Raw genomic sequence first — 15,605 nt, 5'->3', positions numbered from 1 at the left:
CCTTGTATAAAAGCGTGTTGTCTCAACTAGATTTCTTGAGCCAAAAAATAAAGCTCTACTTCCCTTCAGTGCAGGAACGAATACCAGCTATTAAGGTACATTTCTATGTCTAATACAGTATCAGCACGACTTGCACAACTATGGCATCTGTCCAGAATTATACATTTTGTTATTAAAATTAATAAGAAGGCACTGTCCTGAGAAATTGCACCACCCTCCCCCCCCACCCCCCAAAGGAAATTCTTCAAAAGATTTCACAGAGCATCTTTAAATTATGAGACAGGTACAGCCTCAGACTTCTCATACAGCTCAAGAAACAGCTTGAATTTAACTCCTTTTAGGTACAGATCTGTCACGAGCAAGTTACACAACACGCAAGTGCAAAAGGATGGTGGGGATAGTAACTCTCTGTTCATTAGGGCCAAGAGTGATAGCTGAATTGCCGGCACTTGTAAAGATTAGAAAGAAAGGAGAATACCCCTGTGAGCCGTTGGGAGTTTGGGCATGTGTGTTCTCTCAGCCTGTCCCCCTAGGTCCTGCTGTTCTCCTGCCCATCTTCTGCTCCTGGTCACCTGACACATTCCCGCACAGCGTTTTTTTCATTTGGCCCTACTACTCCTTAAGACTTTCTCTTGGTCCTTCTGCTGTCCTCACACCTCTAATCCCAGCTACCCACTCTGCTGCCTTCCCTGCCCCAAGGGGAACGCTCCTGAGTGGCGATGGGTCTGTCTCCGACTTACTGCTTGCTGAACGGCGCTGCTGCCAGGATGTGCCATACCGTACTGTGGACTCAGCAGCAGGCTACTGCCCACTGACAGTGGGCTTTGCAGGCCGACAAAAGGGTCCATGAGGTTTTGGACCTTTATGGTTCAGTCATTAGCTGCTTATGAAAGTTCAATGGCATTTGTGGGATTTGGTGAAAGATGCTGCCAATTCTGCTGCATGCTCTCTTTGGTGCATACCCATCTCAGTGTTCAGAGCATGTTTTTGTTTTTATGTTTTTCTCCAAAAAAGAAATCTCTGTTTTACCATCACTTTTCTCAAGTCACTTGCATGTCATAATGAGTTCTCTGTTTACTAAACTACAAAACCTTCAGGGCTGACAGCAGTGGCAGAAACAACAGAATCAACAGGATTGCATTTTCTTTTGTCTTGTCACTTCACCCTCACTTGTTTTTGTACAGTGCAGAATAGATTAACTTCGGGAACAGCAGAAAAGGGCGCAGCCCTCACACGGCCAGCCAGTCTACCCTTTGCAGGTAAAGATTGCGAGAGGTACGCGAACCAGCTTCCCTCCCTACTTTCTGCCATGGCTAGTGCATCTGGGGATGGGGCAAGGAAGGCACTTCCCCTGTCAGAAAGGTGATGGCGATCCCCCCGCTCTGCTCTGCAGCTCTTGGGCACCCATTGCTATTTGGAGCAGCATCAGCTGCAGTTTACATATTAAATTGAGGAAAGTTGCGTTTTGCCATGGGAGGATGGAAAAAGGTGGGTGGATGGCTTCCAGTCGTAGGGGATGCTGCCTGGCTGATGCCTACTTCATGTAAACAGCATAGCCCCATGGAAGCATGGTGATTTACACCAGTGAAGGATCAGGCCTGCTCATTCGAAGACAATTTTCAGCTGGCTTGGTAATGAACCTCTAAATTCCTTTTGAGCACTCTGGCTCTTCCTGAAGTATTTGAAAACAATTTATTCCCAGATTACAGTGAGATCTTCTTGCTCTTGCAGGAAAAAGAAAGGAGAGAGAGAGAGAGAGAAAAGGAAGCCCTGCAACTTCCCAAGCCACTTCAGCACTAATAGCGGTATGATCCTGAATCAAGGCAGAGGGGCTGACAGCAACAATAAGCGTTAACTGCTGCAGTGAAGGGGGCTATTTAACCTGGCCACTAAAAGTTATTTCTGCCACAGCTATTTGAACAAAACATTTGGCAATTAAATTAATTCAAGCATATCCTTGCTTTTCATGGGAAAAATGCGGGAAAAATCCAGGAAGAGAATGAATGGCATCTAGATTAATGAGGAACTGCACAAAAAGAGAAAAATAATGATTTTCTAAAATATATTAGGATTACATTCTGTGGTAGCACCATATGCTAGTTTCCTAGATGCCGGTAATCCTGATGTATTTTAATCTTGGCTAGTACCAAGGAGGGAGCTATACAAGGCCAAGTTCTTCCCACATATCTATGTTGAATGCAGTTTACCTTCGCTCTGTGTTGTGAATCTGAACCAACAGACAGCCACACAACTGCTTAAGATCACGCCTTTATTTTCTGGCTGTATCCGACTTTGGCATTTAAATATCATAATACTCCATGTCTTGAGTCTTTGATGAAGCCTTTTTTCAATGATAGAGCCTGGAAATGTTGGACTTAAAAATCACAAGCCTCTACTGCTTCAATTTAAGGATCAGATCCACTAATTAGATGCAGCAGCAGACTATAAAGTGCTCACGTTCCAGACAGAGGAGAACAACAAAAAGCCATTCTGTGTTAGTGGGGATGTATTAACATATATGCAGGACTTCATTCTTCTCCAAGTTGAACAAATATTCCTTAATCAGTCCTTAGAAATCACTTTTGAAGCTGGTGGCATTCTTCCATTATTAGACAGGGAAGAACAGCTATGACTATTCTAGAAAAAAGAACCACCGCTAATTAACATTGTTTAATTGGATGGATTTGAAATACCTATAGCACAGGTGACCCTAACCCTGGCCTGCTAGCCAAATTATTGTACTCCCTTCCCTGTGTGCAGCAGTCATGCTACTCTGCTCTAGCAGCATTGCCCTCTGGACACTTAACCACAAATCTTGATACAATTTCTGGTGCAATGATTCTGAGGCTTTTGGGGAGTCAGCAGTCCTAGGATGAAAGCAATCACACATTCAAAATTCACCAGGATTCACACTATCTTGAAGGCTTTTTGTAAGATGCTAGTATGAACACGTATCCCAGTTTCTGTAGGGGCTATGGGAAAGCATTTTCAGGACAGCTGATTTTAAGTCAATGACAATGAAACGGAGCAGCATGGAGCTAAGAGCAGTTTTCTCAGTTGGGGCTCACCTCTGATACAGAGATGATGCCAGCTAAGCTGTGATACAAACAGGTAAGTACAATGTTCAATTATCGCATTGCTTTCCAGAAAGTTCTTCTGTCTTTGAATATGATAGTTCACATCTTCAGTGTTAGTGATCCCTCTTTGACAGCCATTTTGAACCTGTCCATACAACTTGGCCAGCTGATCCTCTGGCTACCTCCACCCCAAGCTGGGACTGCCCATGCAGTCTGAAAAGAGGGGGAAACGGGCAAGCACAACTTTGGACGTAATGCATACGAGGGAAGCAAGGCATGATACATCCCAGCGATGCAAAGGGAGCCAAACAGCAATTCACTCACATATTTTTAGTATAGAGGAAAAAAAGAGATCTGCCTTTGTCAGTTAGGGATTCTGGGTTCAGAATTGAAGTGTCGCTGACCGTCTAGTTAGCAATTCATGCTACACTCATCACCATGGTATGTGACTCCCGGTGACCACATTGACTCTTGGTAACTCTTAGGCACTCTAAAGATAGGTGTGGTAGCACCTCAGAGTCACTCTGGAAACCAGGAATACACGTTTGGGAGGCATCTTTTATAATTGGCATGGCTGAGCTGCAGCTCTGCCTCAGGCAGAAGGTAAACTCTGTCTCGCTGGGGGTGGTGAAAGGAAATTTCTTAGCACAGAAAGAACGCGGAGCTGCTCGGAAGCTTGCAGGAAGGGGCTGGCACCTGGGGTTGCACAGAACCTCCTTGCAAAGCAACTGGAGGGAATTTTTTTCCCCAAGTGAGGAGCCTGTGCAAAGAATGTTGTTGCCCAAGTCACCAGTGAAGTTGCAGGGAAATTGAAATCACGGGCTACAGGAATCTTTCTGCATTTTGGCAAGATCTGAATCCACGGCTGCTTATAGAAACGTAATTAGCGGCCTGCCAAGCAGTTTGAAGATGTTCTGAGTGCTAGAAAATTGTGATAAACTTATCTTTCTGTGCCTCTGTGTCTTGCGAGCGATTATTCAATCAGTGGGTTGTTGACTGGAAGACTCAGCCAAACAATGATCGGGCTTCTAAACTATTCAATTACCTCTAATGAAGAAGGATCAGGGAAACAACCCTTAAACACCTTAAACAGAACAGCCGTATAAACAGACAAAATGACTCTCAAGAGAAACCCCCAGACACTTGCCAGGGTTGGCTTTGGAGCCAACTGTGATACAAATGCATAAAATATTAGTTGCTTAATGGTTGTGAAGTGTTGCTCTTTAAAAGTTACTGTCTTCCTGTCCAGACGAGGCTGCAGCTGAATGATGAATGAAGCGATCCATGTATCTGAGAGGTTTTCAAGCACCTGTAACTCCCATTGGTGTCAACAGGAATTTTGGGTAACCAGGAAAATTTTGGGCCAGTAAAACCTGACTCTGCATGATATTCAGAATCCCCAGGGCCATCGGCCTCCTCAGCCCCAGCGTTTAGTTGATGGAGTACTTGGAGTGAGGGCTCTAAAAATGCTGGTTATTTGGATGCGTGTTTGTGACGGGAGACCTGATCTCTAAATCACAGGGACCAGGTGTCTGTGCCAAAAAGTTAGGCTGCCTAGAAGTGGAACTGGGAAGAAGTCTATCTGTGGCTGGGGAAGAAGCGTAGCGATCGCTGCATAAAGTGCAGCAAGACAGGATTTTGCTTCTGAGCAAATTTCTTTCTCTTCTCCATTACAAGTCTCACCATATACAAATGGCTGACTTGGTATTGCAGCTCAAAGGAATGAATGAGCTCAAAAGAACGAGAAGAGGAGAGACTGCTACAATTCCACTGGGAAGAGCTGCTTCTTTTTATTTAACTTTTCCGTTCGGTTAATATTGTACTGTGGCCTTCGAGAGCAGTCTCATCAGAATGCCTCCGTCCTGTGCTTTAAAACTGGACACTCATCTGAAGCGTAAACTCTGCACCTGCCTGTAGCTGTCTAGAAGCGTTTTGTGTGTCTGCATTTTTGAAAGTATCTCACGGTTTTGTTTCCTGTGAATGTGCATTCAGCCCTGCACACTCACGAAATGCTTAGCTGAGTTTGGGAGCATGTACATAGAGGGCCACGGCTGGGGGATGGGGACAGGGGAAAGAAAGAAGGGGCTGTAAGGCAGCTTGAGAACTGATACGATGCTAGTGGGAAACTTCTTTGTGAAGGGAACAACATTGTCAGGTTTTGGCTTAAAGAGTCTCAAACACTCTGGCGGCTTTAGAAACTTGAACATGTACTAGCCTCAGCTGCGTGCAGATAAAACACCAAAGAGGAGCCTCAGTTTAAAACGGCGCCGAGTGCTCCGACAGCTTCTGAAATTCTGGGATCAGGCCCTAAAAATAACAACACGTTTAACCCAACATAGCCAGCAGAGCCAGATAAGATCATAGACTGCACAGCATAGTTTTAAGCCTGCTTTCCTAAACTGCAAAACCATTAAATATTTAGGTGGCCATATGCAAATCATTTAAATTCTGTTTCTCAGAAGCACACCATGTCGTACAGACATGCTTTGTGCTGAGATCCTCTTCCTAAGCTTTCATCAACTATTTATTTTAATCCCATAAAGGACTTAATTAATAGCTAATTGTGGGCTACCTTTTTTTCAAGGGTATTTAAATATGAGGGAGGAGAGCGGAGAAGCAGAAATGCAAAGACCTGGGTTTCTGTCAGAGAAAACTAACATAGAAGAAAACACATTTTTGTGAACATACCAAAGAAAACCCCAGGACTGCTCAGACATTTTCAACCCCCTCCACGGGTAACAATTTGATAATTCAACAAATAAACAGCCCTTTATGTAGGAGCTGTCTCGTGGACTCTGTGAACACTTTAGAGACTAGGGCCCCAGATCTTCTTTTCTTAATGTCACTGTGAATTTGCTTGTGGAAGTGTATGACACCATGCACGGAGCCTGAACAGCTGAGCTCATGCTTCAGGCATTCTCCCAGGACCGGAGGGGGAGGGGGCTCTCCGCCAGCTTTCGGCTGCCTCTCCCCTTGCATTTACACACACACACACACACACAAATCATGTTATCATAGTGAAAATATGTAAGAATTCCAGGAAGCAGAGGAAGTTTGTGTGTTGACCTTAATTTATTTTTTTCCAGAGGAAGATCACTCCAAATGTTAAAAGGATGGTGGATGCTAGCTGAATTCATTTGCAGATATTTTAATTCTCATTGCAACTCTTTCTTCTGCTGTACTTTGTCTTTTAGGATTAATGCTGTTTGTATTTTATCCCGCATGGGTACTTTGACTGAGGGAAGCAAAACCACTTGGCGAGAAGCTCTGAGGGACCTATTTGAACACTAAAAGAATTGGTAAAGGAGGCCCAAGTGTGTTCTGGTTCCTCTTTTCCATTACAGTACAGTAAAATTGGGTGAGACCGTTTCTGGAGGGGAGGGAAGGAAAGGGTGGATGAAAGAGCGGGCTAACGCATTAGGCTCTTGCACATGGAGACCTGGGTTTATTCTGCTTGACAGTTCTGGGCTTGCACTCTTAACATGCTGATCAATTTGGCCCCAAACCCAATTGCGCTTTTAAAAACACACAACTTTAAACCTGCAAGCATCTTCGTGAAGACTGCGGGACCTTAAAAGTTAGCCGTGCACCTGAAAGCTTAGTCACCTGGCACTGGCTAGTGTTCAGCACCTTGCAACATCAGACAGTAGCTTACACAGCAGCTAAGCCCTGACACCCTGCCTCTCTCACCGCCATATACCATCAGCCTCGACCTTTCGTCAGTGCTCACACTTGTAAGGGTTTGCACACATTCAAATACAGCCATTCCACCACATATAGCACACACCTGTGTGTGTACATACACCGAGCCAGGAAAATAGTACTTGAGTCCTTAAATACTTGTCTCTCCCTTAATCCCGTATATTGTGAACAACATGGTCACACATAGACTTGTAAAATGGCAAGTAAAAATACCCCATGCTTCTTGACTGGCCAACAAGAAATCCTATCAGTGAAAATATTTCTGTTTAATTGCATGGGTCAGACCTCCCTCAGCCTCGTAACCTCTGTTAGGAGCACAGGCTATGCCTTGTGCCTCCCAGCACACCTGAGCCCGATGGTTATTCCAGCAGAACCCCACACCCTGTTGTGTGCTAGGGCTCGCAGAACAAATCATAGGCGCTTTCGGTTTTTGAAAAATATGCTATGGCCGGCATGCATGTAACTTGCAAGATGACTGGGCATCAATCCTGGACAAATCTTGAAGAGTTTGGTTTAAGAATCTATCAGATTGCTTAAGATTTTTCTGCAAACTATTTCATTTCTTATGCTTCTCTGTTACAAACGTAAGCTCAAAGCCTGATTCAATTTTAAATGAGCAAGCCTGTTCTTCTAGCTAGCAGGCAGCCTATGATGTATATTAGGGCCAGGCATCCCCACCCAACAGCTATGCTGAAACAAGTAAGGCCATCAAGACGAAATAGCCTGAGCAGCTTACAGTGTCAGAGGCCCCACTGAAATCAGGGGATCTGTGACAGTAGACATCAGTGTAAGACTTGTGCCACAGAATTTATTTCTCTATTCAAGTTTTTCTCTATTCCTTTCTACAGGTTTTCTGGATTCACCTGTTTCCCCCTCCCTCTGCATGCCCCCCATTTTATTCTTTTGTCACACATTTCGACTACAGGCCTGCCTTCCCTGCCTCATCTCTCTTGGGCTCAGGCAGAAGGTGGCAGAAAAAGTAGTATTCGAATTATATTTTGGTTTTCAGACTATTCAGACTTAGAAGTAGGCAACGCAAGCTAGCTACTTTGAATGTCTTGATGCTGAGACTTTTTTTTTTTTTGAGCATACAACCCCCTACCAGCTGCAGTCTAGATTTATACCACGGGGAAGAACACAGTAGAACCAGATTGAAGATTAATCAAAGCAAATTCTGGCCCGCTGTTCCATGTGTCTCAAAGATTTAAAAAGTAAAAATAAAAAATGAGGAGGCTTTGCTTTGGTAATAAACATTACAACAAAAAGGCACAACTTTCCCAAATAGGCTGTGAAGAGAAGACAGATGCCTTCTAAGGCTTCTTGGTGTCTCCGGCCATTGTTGTGGATTCAGGGCTGTAAGCTGACAAAACGGGTGCTGCTGGGTCTTTCCCAGCGCTGCTCACGGCATGGGGAGAGCATCTGACCGACCCATTTCGGCTGCCCCAGCAGGGTCCATCGTTCCCGGCTCCTGCACATGCTATAAACATGTAGCAAGTTCTGTGGTGTCTCCGAGGCTGATTACAGAACCCAGTTTGCCTGCCTCCCCGGCCATTGAGGAAATTAATTATCCAGAGGTTTTGATGTAATATAACCAGACTGCCCAGGAGACAGCCAGAAAAACACCTGGGATCTTTTCTACACAGAAATCCTTTCTATCCACCCATTTCTTATTCTAAATTATATAGCTTGTGGATAAAAAAAAAAAGTCATATACAATGATGAATATAAGTTACCCTGAAATGTCATACATTCTTCAGCTTTTGGGGGTATTATTATTCTTTAGGGATTAGAATAAGGTGAAAGTTTGTAGTTAGCAATCAGTAGAAAAACATAGCTAGTTTTCATTAAGAAAGTCTACTTAAATAAACTTTTGGGGTGCAATCCTCAATTGGCATAAACTGACATAGCTCCATTTAAGTTAATGCAGCTGTGCTTAGCTACGTCTGCTGGGGAGGCAGCCTTTGCTCTCTTGTGGGAGAAAAAAAAAGGATTAGTGGGGTCAATATTTTTTGGGAAAAATATATACACAGGTAACACAGGTAAATCATTGTATTTAGATGTAAGAACGGAGAAGATGCCTGGACTATTGAAAAATCATCTATATCTAGCAGAAGGGCATGTTCCCATCTTTAATGGCCTGTATGAGATATTTTAAAGGCATCACTAATTCTTTTAAACAACTTTCTCAGTAAAGACATGGCTGAATTGAACAATGTGTGTAATCAGGGCAGTGGTTATACAGTAAGGCCCCAATTCAGCAAAGTGCTGAAGCACACCTTCAGCTTTTAGTGCATGAGTGGCCTCATTGAAGTCCTTCCTTAGTAATTATGTGTTTTGCTGAATCAGGACCTGAATTTATTTGGGGCAGGAGGACCTTAATATCTTCCAAGGAATTATACTTATTAAAGGGGACAGTCTATAAATTAGTGTTTAAGTTAAAATCAATTTCTAGATAATACATATCCCTAAAAGACAGATTGTTAGTTTGTATGAGCTTTGTAACAAAACTTTAATTAAACCCTTTTTAAATAAAACCTGTCGTACATTATACTGCTAATTGACTTGACCTGGTACAAAGAGGACTCTGCCAGCTAGAGGAGACTAAAGGAGATTATTCTGTCTGGTGCTGCAGTGATTGTGTGTTAATAAAATTTATTTCTGCAGTCTTGCCCAACTCCCTATTGTGTATTCAAGAAATGTGTGGGCTCGAAGCCAGTCATCACAAAGCAAAAAGTAATAAAACCTCAAAAGCCGACTTTTTCTACCTCACGTTCTGCTGCTTTGCTGTAGCACAAACTACATGGTATAGTCTGTTTGCATGCATACCTCAGCTAGAGTTCTCTTTTTTCAAAATTTTTAAGTTTATTTTCCCAATTATGTAAAACCCTGCACCTTATTAATGTAAGCACAGTAACAAGGGAAGGACGATTACAGGATCCAAAAAGCTCGGTGATGAAATATTCTGGGTGTGGCAATCATATTTTATTGCCACTACACTGATTACATACAATATAACACATCTAGCAATTAGAGAAACATGCTTAATCCTCCTGGCCTAGACCTATTTCACACAGAATTCATTTCAATGGGCCAAATTCTTCCTTTACCCTCATGCAAGGAAATCTGAAATAACTTCTTGCCAATCGGTAGAATCATTTGGATTGACATTCATGTAAACGACAGCAAAACACGACCCGCTGACTTCACAGAGTTACTCCTGATATATGCTGGGTGCAATCACAAAAAGTAATCACAAGAACTTATGCAAGAAATATGGGGAATAAACAGGAGGACTTGGAAGTTTTAATACGTGCTCAAAATTATGAATTAATTGGCACGAGAAACTTGTTGGGATAATTCACATGACTAGAATATTAATATAGATAGTACAATTTCTTCAGGGAGAAGAGGGATGAAATGCTGTCCATAGACAGATTCAGTCCACAGTGTGAAACGTAGAAAGAGACGAACCAGTTGAAAATCCCTAGCTAATAATAACAGGGGGAATGAACGCAGGTGCTGTCACGATGGGGGGGGGTGGGGTGTCTAGAGTAAAGCCACAAAGAACAGATGGACGGAGCTACTTCTTTTGGAGGGCAACAAGATGAATCATACGTACAGTGCACTGGGCTTGAAGACAATGGAGGCACATGGCAGGGAGGCTAATGGAGATACCTGCTGGGACACAGGGTATCACAGGACGCAAACTCCGTGCTGCCAATGTCTTGCTACCAAGGCTGGAGAAGCAACTGAAGGGAAGGCTCCTTGCTCTTGATTTTAAGATTTTAAGGTTTAGAAATATGAAAATAGAAGGCAATTTGGGTGATAGTTATCACGGAATGAGAAAACTCACTGGTCCTGGAAGGGAAAAAGAACAGCAAAATACAAACAACAGGCTTGAAGAAAGCCAGCTTAAATAAACTTGGAGAATTGGTAAGTAGTATCTCATCAGGAACAAGCTCAGAGTAGTTGACAGTTCCTTAAAATAGTTCTATTAAGAGCACAAGTGCAAATTATCCCAAAGCAGTGAAACCATTAGAAGTATTGTAAGAAACCACCTTAGCTAAATCATGAACTCCTCGCTGACCTCAAACACCAGAAGTGCGTATAAAGTTGAACCTAGGTCAGATTACTGAAGACCAGGATGAAAGAAAAGAGAGAGGGAGTGTAGGGCCCAAATCAGGAAGGTCAAGTGGGAACAGGGAACACATCAGTGCAGGAAGGGTAACAAGAAAACATGCTGCAAACTTACTTCATCATAAGAGGAAGATGAGAAAAATTGTTGGCCTGCTATTGAACAAAACTGGGAAAGTTATTGACAGGTGATGCCAAAAAGGTTGAGTGCATCAAGCTTTTTTGCTGCAATCTTTACTAAAAAGCTCAAATGAGATCAGGCAGGAAACAGCACTAGTGACAAAGGGGTAGAAACACAAGTGAAAATAAGGAAAGAACACATTAAATAGTACTTAGATAAATTAGATCTTTCAAATTGGCTGGGTCAGATACCATTCGTCCTAAGGTATCCTACTGGACTGTCTGAAGCAATCTCAGAGCCATTAGCGATTTATCTTTGAGAGCTTATGTAAGATGGGTGAATATCCAGAAGACAGAAAAATGGCACATAGTGCGTTTCCTTACAGGGAGGGAAAAGATTGTAATGGGGAATTAAAGAGCAGTGAGTGAAGGTCAGTTTTTGGAAAAATACAGAAACAATCAAATTATTTGTAACCACTCAGGAAATAACAAGGAGATGAGTAACAGCTAGCATGGCTTTGTCAAAAACACAGATTTGTTAAACCAATTTAATTTCCTTCAGTGGGAATAGGGGAGAAGCAGTAGATAAATCTCAACTTTATTAAAGCTTTCCAGTATAAGTCTCCTCGTGGTCATAAGTGAGCTAGGAAAATTATGGTCTCCCTCCACCTACAAAATTCTCTGTCAAACTGGAAGTATGTTGTTAAGTACATTTCTGCAGGCATCTGCCCTGGATTTCCTTCTGTGAAATAATTCTACTGCAGTCTTGTTTGTTAGAACAGGTTGACTTACTTTCTGCATACAGTAAAACTGAGAAGGGCCGCACGGGCGATAGCAGGCTAGTCTGAGGATGTTTGCTTAGAATACAACGCGATTTTGACAGCTGGAGCAGTGTATCCAGTTTGGGGCAACACATTTCAGCTTCAAAAAAAGATACCAAACAGAAAAGATCTAACAGAGAGCACTGAGAGCAGCCAGAGGTCTAGGAAACACAAGCTGCAAGGAGAACTGGAGAAAAGGCTGAGAAGGACTACTATGTAATACATATGCGCATAAAGAGGAAAGGAGTAAGTAGTCTTCCTTATCCACTGTGGATAGGGTAAGAAGTATTGGGTTAAACAGGAGCACAGGAAATTTAGGTTAAACATTAGGAAACACTTGGTAATAATATGGCTAGTTAGGCACTGGAAAAGATCGCCTGGGGAGGTTGCAGAGCCTACCTCCTTGGACGTTTTCAAGAGTATGCAAGACTTACGCTTATCAGAAATTATGCTTTTAAAGCTGCAGATGGACTTGGATGACCTCTCAAAATCCACTTCACTTTACTAGGACTATTTTTCCCCCAGTTTGAAAGGATAATTCACTCTGGTAAAATGGAAGCCTTGCCTGGATGCTGCTATGGCACAATACTACAGCAATCCCCATCCCAGTCCTCTCACAGTGTCACAGTCTCAGCAGTGCGCTTAAGCAGGTGCTTCACCTCAAGCAGAGAGGCGATCCCTCCTGCAGGCATTTCTGTACCTGAACTTATGTTTCAACGCTTTACTGAACTGGGGGCTAAATTGGCAGCCTTTTCCCTGCTAAGTTGCAGTTGCAGCACAACTGTCCGAGTTTTTACCACCTACTGCTTGGGCCTGTGGCAGCGTTCTCAGCCTGGAAGTGCTTCTGAAGGCCACAGAGGGGCTTTACTCAACGCATGGTTCTGCTCCACATTTCCAGAGGAGATTTAACTGCCGGGAGAAAACATAACCTGCACGCCATGCTCCAGCTAAGAATTAATTTCAGAGGGAAACAGACAGTACCGAACACTGTCATTAAAATCCAGAAATGCTGAAGCCCAAGTTACAGTCTCACATAGCAGATCATGTCCTACCCACCATGCCTCCCACCCTGCTCGGGAGGGTCTGCACGGTCTGTAGGTAATGCACGGGCAAAGTGGAGACATTGCATCCTTGGCCACTAGCCAAGAATTTATCCCCATGACAAATGCATTTAAACCCAGACCTAGCCACATGTAGAACACACTGAACAATACGGTTGTTGAATCTTTCCAGTAAAATTGTCTCTAGAATCTTGATCACTTTTTCAGTCACAAAGATATTCACGTTCCTACCACCCACAGAAGTCCCAGACAAATCTTACTCCATCTCTGCCCATTGAAGCCACAGCGCGGCAGAAAGCAAATAAATGAGAAAGTTAATGTATCTGAATTTACACAGTGTGAGCTGACATGGCTGTAACATCAATAAAATTGGGGGGATCAGAAGAAGGCAGAGCTTGTCCGCTGGTAAATGAAAAGTGTACAAGAATTTCTGCATTCCCCTCCTGTACAACCACTGATATATTTCTTAGGGTGGCAGCTGTAAAGAAGGTTTGTTCTGTTACACAATGTATTTCATTCAATTAATAACACTTAGTTACATACTAATAAAACATGTATTAAGAATATGTTAAACTAATTATTTAACCACAAATCCTTCCCCCATTCTGCTCTAGTGTGGACTGGATTTAAGGCATAAAGAGGATGCATTAAATATGTTGTTGTTTTAGTAGATGATTTTTCTAGCATATCGGGCCAAGTTTCTCAAACTTGTAGCAGGAAAGAGAAAAGCCGCAACACCTGTGCGTGCACACACATACCCACAGCAGGGAACGAGGAGCGGCTGTAGCCACTGGCAGGATGTGTCCGCTCTTGATTTCACAGTGCCACCCAGCCCTTCGCGGGGTTACAGAGTGGGGTTTTTTTTCCGTCTTATTTTGTGTCTCGATGCCAGCACCGACTGTGGTGATTGATTGACTTAGCTGGTGCTGCAGGATTCAAAACAACACCACTGGCAGCAGCAGCAGCTCAGGGAAATACAGGGAGAGCTGGCTGGGTTAATCCAAGGAGAGAAGAAACAACGTTGGCGATCTGCCAGCTCTGAGAATCCTACAGTAAGTTAGGAATAACTATATTCATTGTTTTAAAATGAAAAATGTGAGCAGAGCCTGGCAGAAGCATTTTAAACACTCTGCGCTGTGCTTCAGCCGGGGGGCTTGGAGCAAAAGCCCTTTTTCCTTCATGCTGAGCTGTTCCTCACACACCTCATCTCACCAGCTTCAGCGCACAGGCTCACAAAAGCCATTCCCTGCCTTTGGGGAAAAGGGGCTCTCTACCTGCCTGTCCCCACCGTGGAAATTTACTCTTATTCACCTACATTGAAATGTAAGAAGTGTTCCTCACACAAAGCCTCTCCTCCCCTCCAACAGCCGTGTCCCTTTCCCCAGGGTCCCCCCCCCTCGCCGAGGATCAATGAAACCCGCTCAGACTTTCCTCCTGCAGCTCCTACCTCCTACCAGCACGACTGCTGAAGTACTGCACAGATTCTTTTCCTGAAGTAATGTTTCTCCTTGTCAAAAAAACAGAGAATTAGAAGACGACCTTTGAGCTTTTCAACTTTGCTACCTTCCCCCACAATTCCTTTATCGCGTGTGATCTTCTGTCCCCCTTTCTCCTGCCCCTGCTCACTCCACTGCTGCTGCCTCTTAATTAGACATCCTCATTTTGACACTGACCCTATTTTCATTTTATCTAACTCCCCTCTCACTCCCTACAGAAGAGGAGAGTCCCAGCGACCTGCTCCCCATTCTCTTTCTCCTCCCACTCAGCTTATAGTAGTAGCTACTCGCCTGTTTTCCTGATAGTAATTCAGACTTCCCTTGGCTGCATTATGAAGATAAGCTGCTCCTTCTACTGACAAAGGAATTGCTAATGGACATGCCTGCTTTCTCATCCTGGGGACAGCGGCTGCTTCTGTCAGTAACTTTTTCCCTAGCACAACTAGTTTTCCAGCATGCCCCATAAAATAGACCACATTTATGATTGCTGGCGTACTAACAGGGTTACTGGGCAGCTTTTCTCAGGACAGACTTAACAACTCACATATAGATGGACCCAGACATGGCTCTGGTTAGAGACAATGGGAGATTTACTATTGCATGTATTTGCACCAAGATTTGGTGGCTTTGTATGAACAAAACAGAAACAGAAAATAATTATTTGTCTGCCAACCCACTGAATGTAGGGGAGAAGCACAAAGTTTTATTCATCTGCAAGCTCAGCAGATGTCAGTGTATGAATGGCCTGACTTCAGTCTCATTTTTGGACTAATGAAGATTTAATATAGCTAACAGAACCATGAGGTAATCCTGGTTTTGAACAAAAAGTGATTCCATATCATCCCATAACTTGTCACAACTAAACATTAACTAACTCCATGAATTTTGTTGGTGGTGTCTTGTTAGAACAGCTTCTGAGGGAAGTGATAGTTCAGTCATTATTTGAATGTCTGCTATAGTGGAGTCTATCACCACTGAAAGCCTAGAATAATGGCCTGTGTTATTCTTTTACATCTTTTTCTATACAGCTTCTGAGGGAGCTGTAATTGAAGAGAAATGAAAGGGCAGCCAACCAAGAGACAATACTGCAAGGATCAGTACTGGAATGTGAGACAAAATACTTTAAAAGCTGAAACTTTAAAACTCCTGCTATGTGTGTACTTTTGAAAAGGGTAACATCAACAGCAAAAAAAA

The 15,605-nt window shown here is 43.2% G+C and overlaps 1 protein-coding gene across 1 annotated transcript in view; it reads right to left on the bottom strand.

Annotated features, from left to right (window-relative positions):
- Positions 1-14,374, bottom strand: part of MAMLD1 (mastermind like domain containing 1) — a 104,926-nt gene extending 90,552 nt beyond the window's left edge. The window contains exon 1 of the mRNA XM_076347231.1: positions 14,363-14,374. The gene's annotated coding sequence lies outside the window, so the exon portion shown is untranslated. The remainder of the gene's footprint in view (positions 1-14,362) is intronic.
- Between the last annotated feature and the right edge of the window lie 1,231 nt (positions 14,375-15,605).

This window comes from Aptenodytes patagonicus, chromosome 9 (genome assembly GCF_965638725.1).
Source record: "Aptenodytes patagonicus chromosome 9, bAptPat1.pri.cur, whole genome shotgun sequence".
NCBI classification, from domain to species: Eukaryota; Metazoa; Chordata; class Aves; order Sphenisciformes; family Spheniscidae; genus Aptenodytes; species Aptenodytes patagonicus.
The sequence above is the reverse complement of the archived record's forward strand: the minus strand, read 5'-3'. Positions and strand labels throughout refer to the sequence as shown.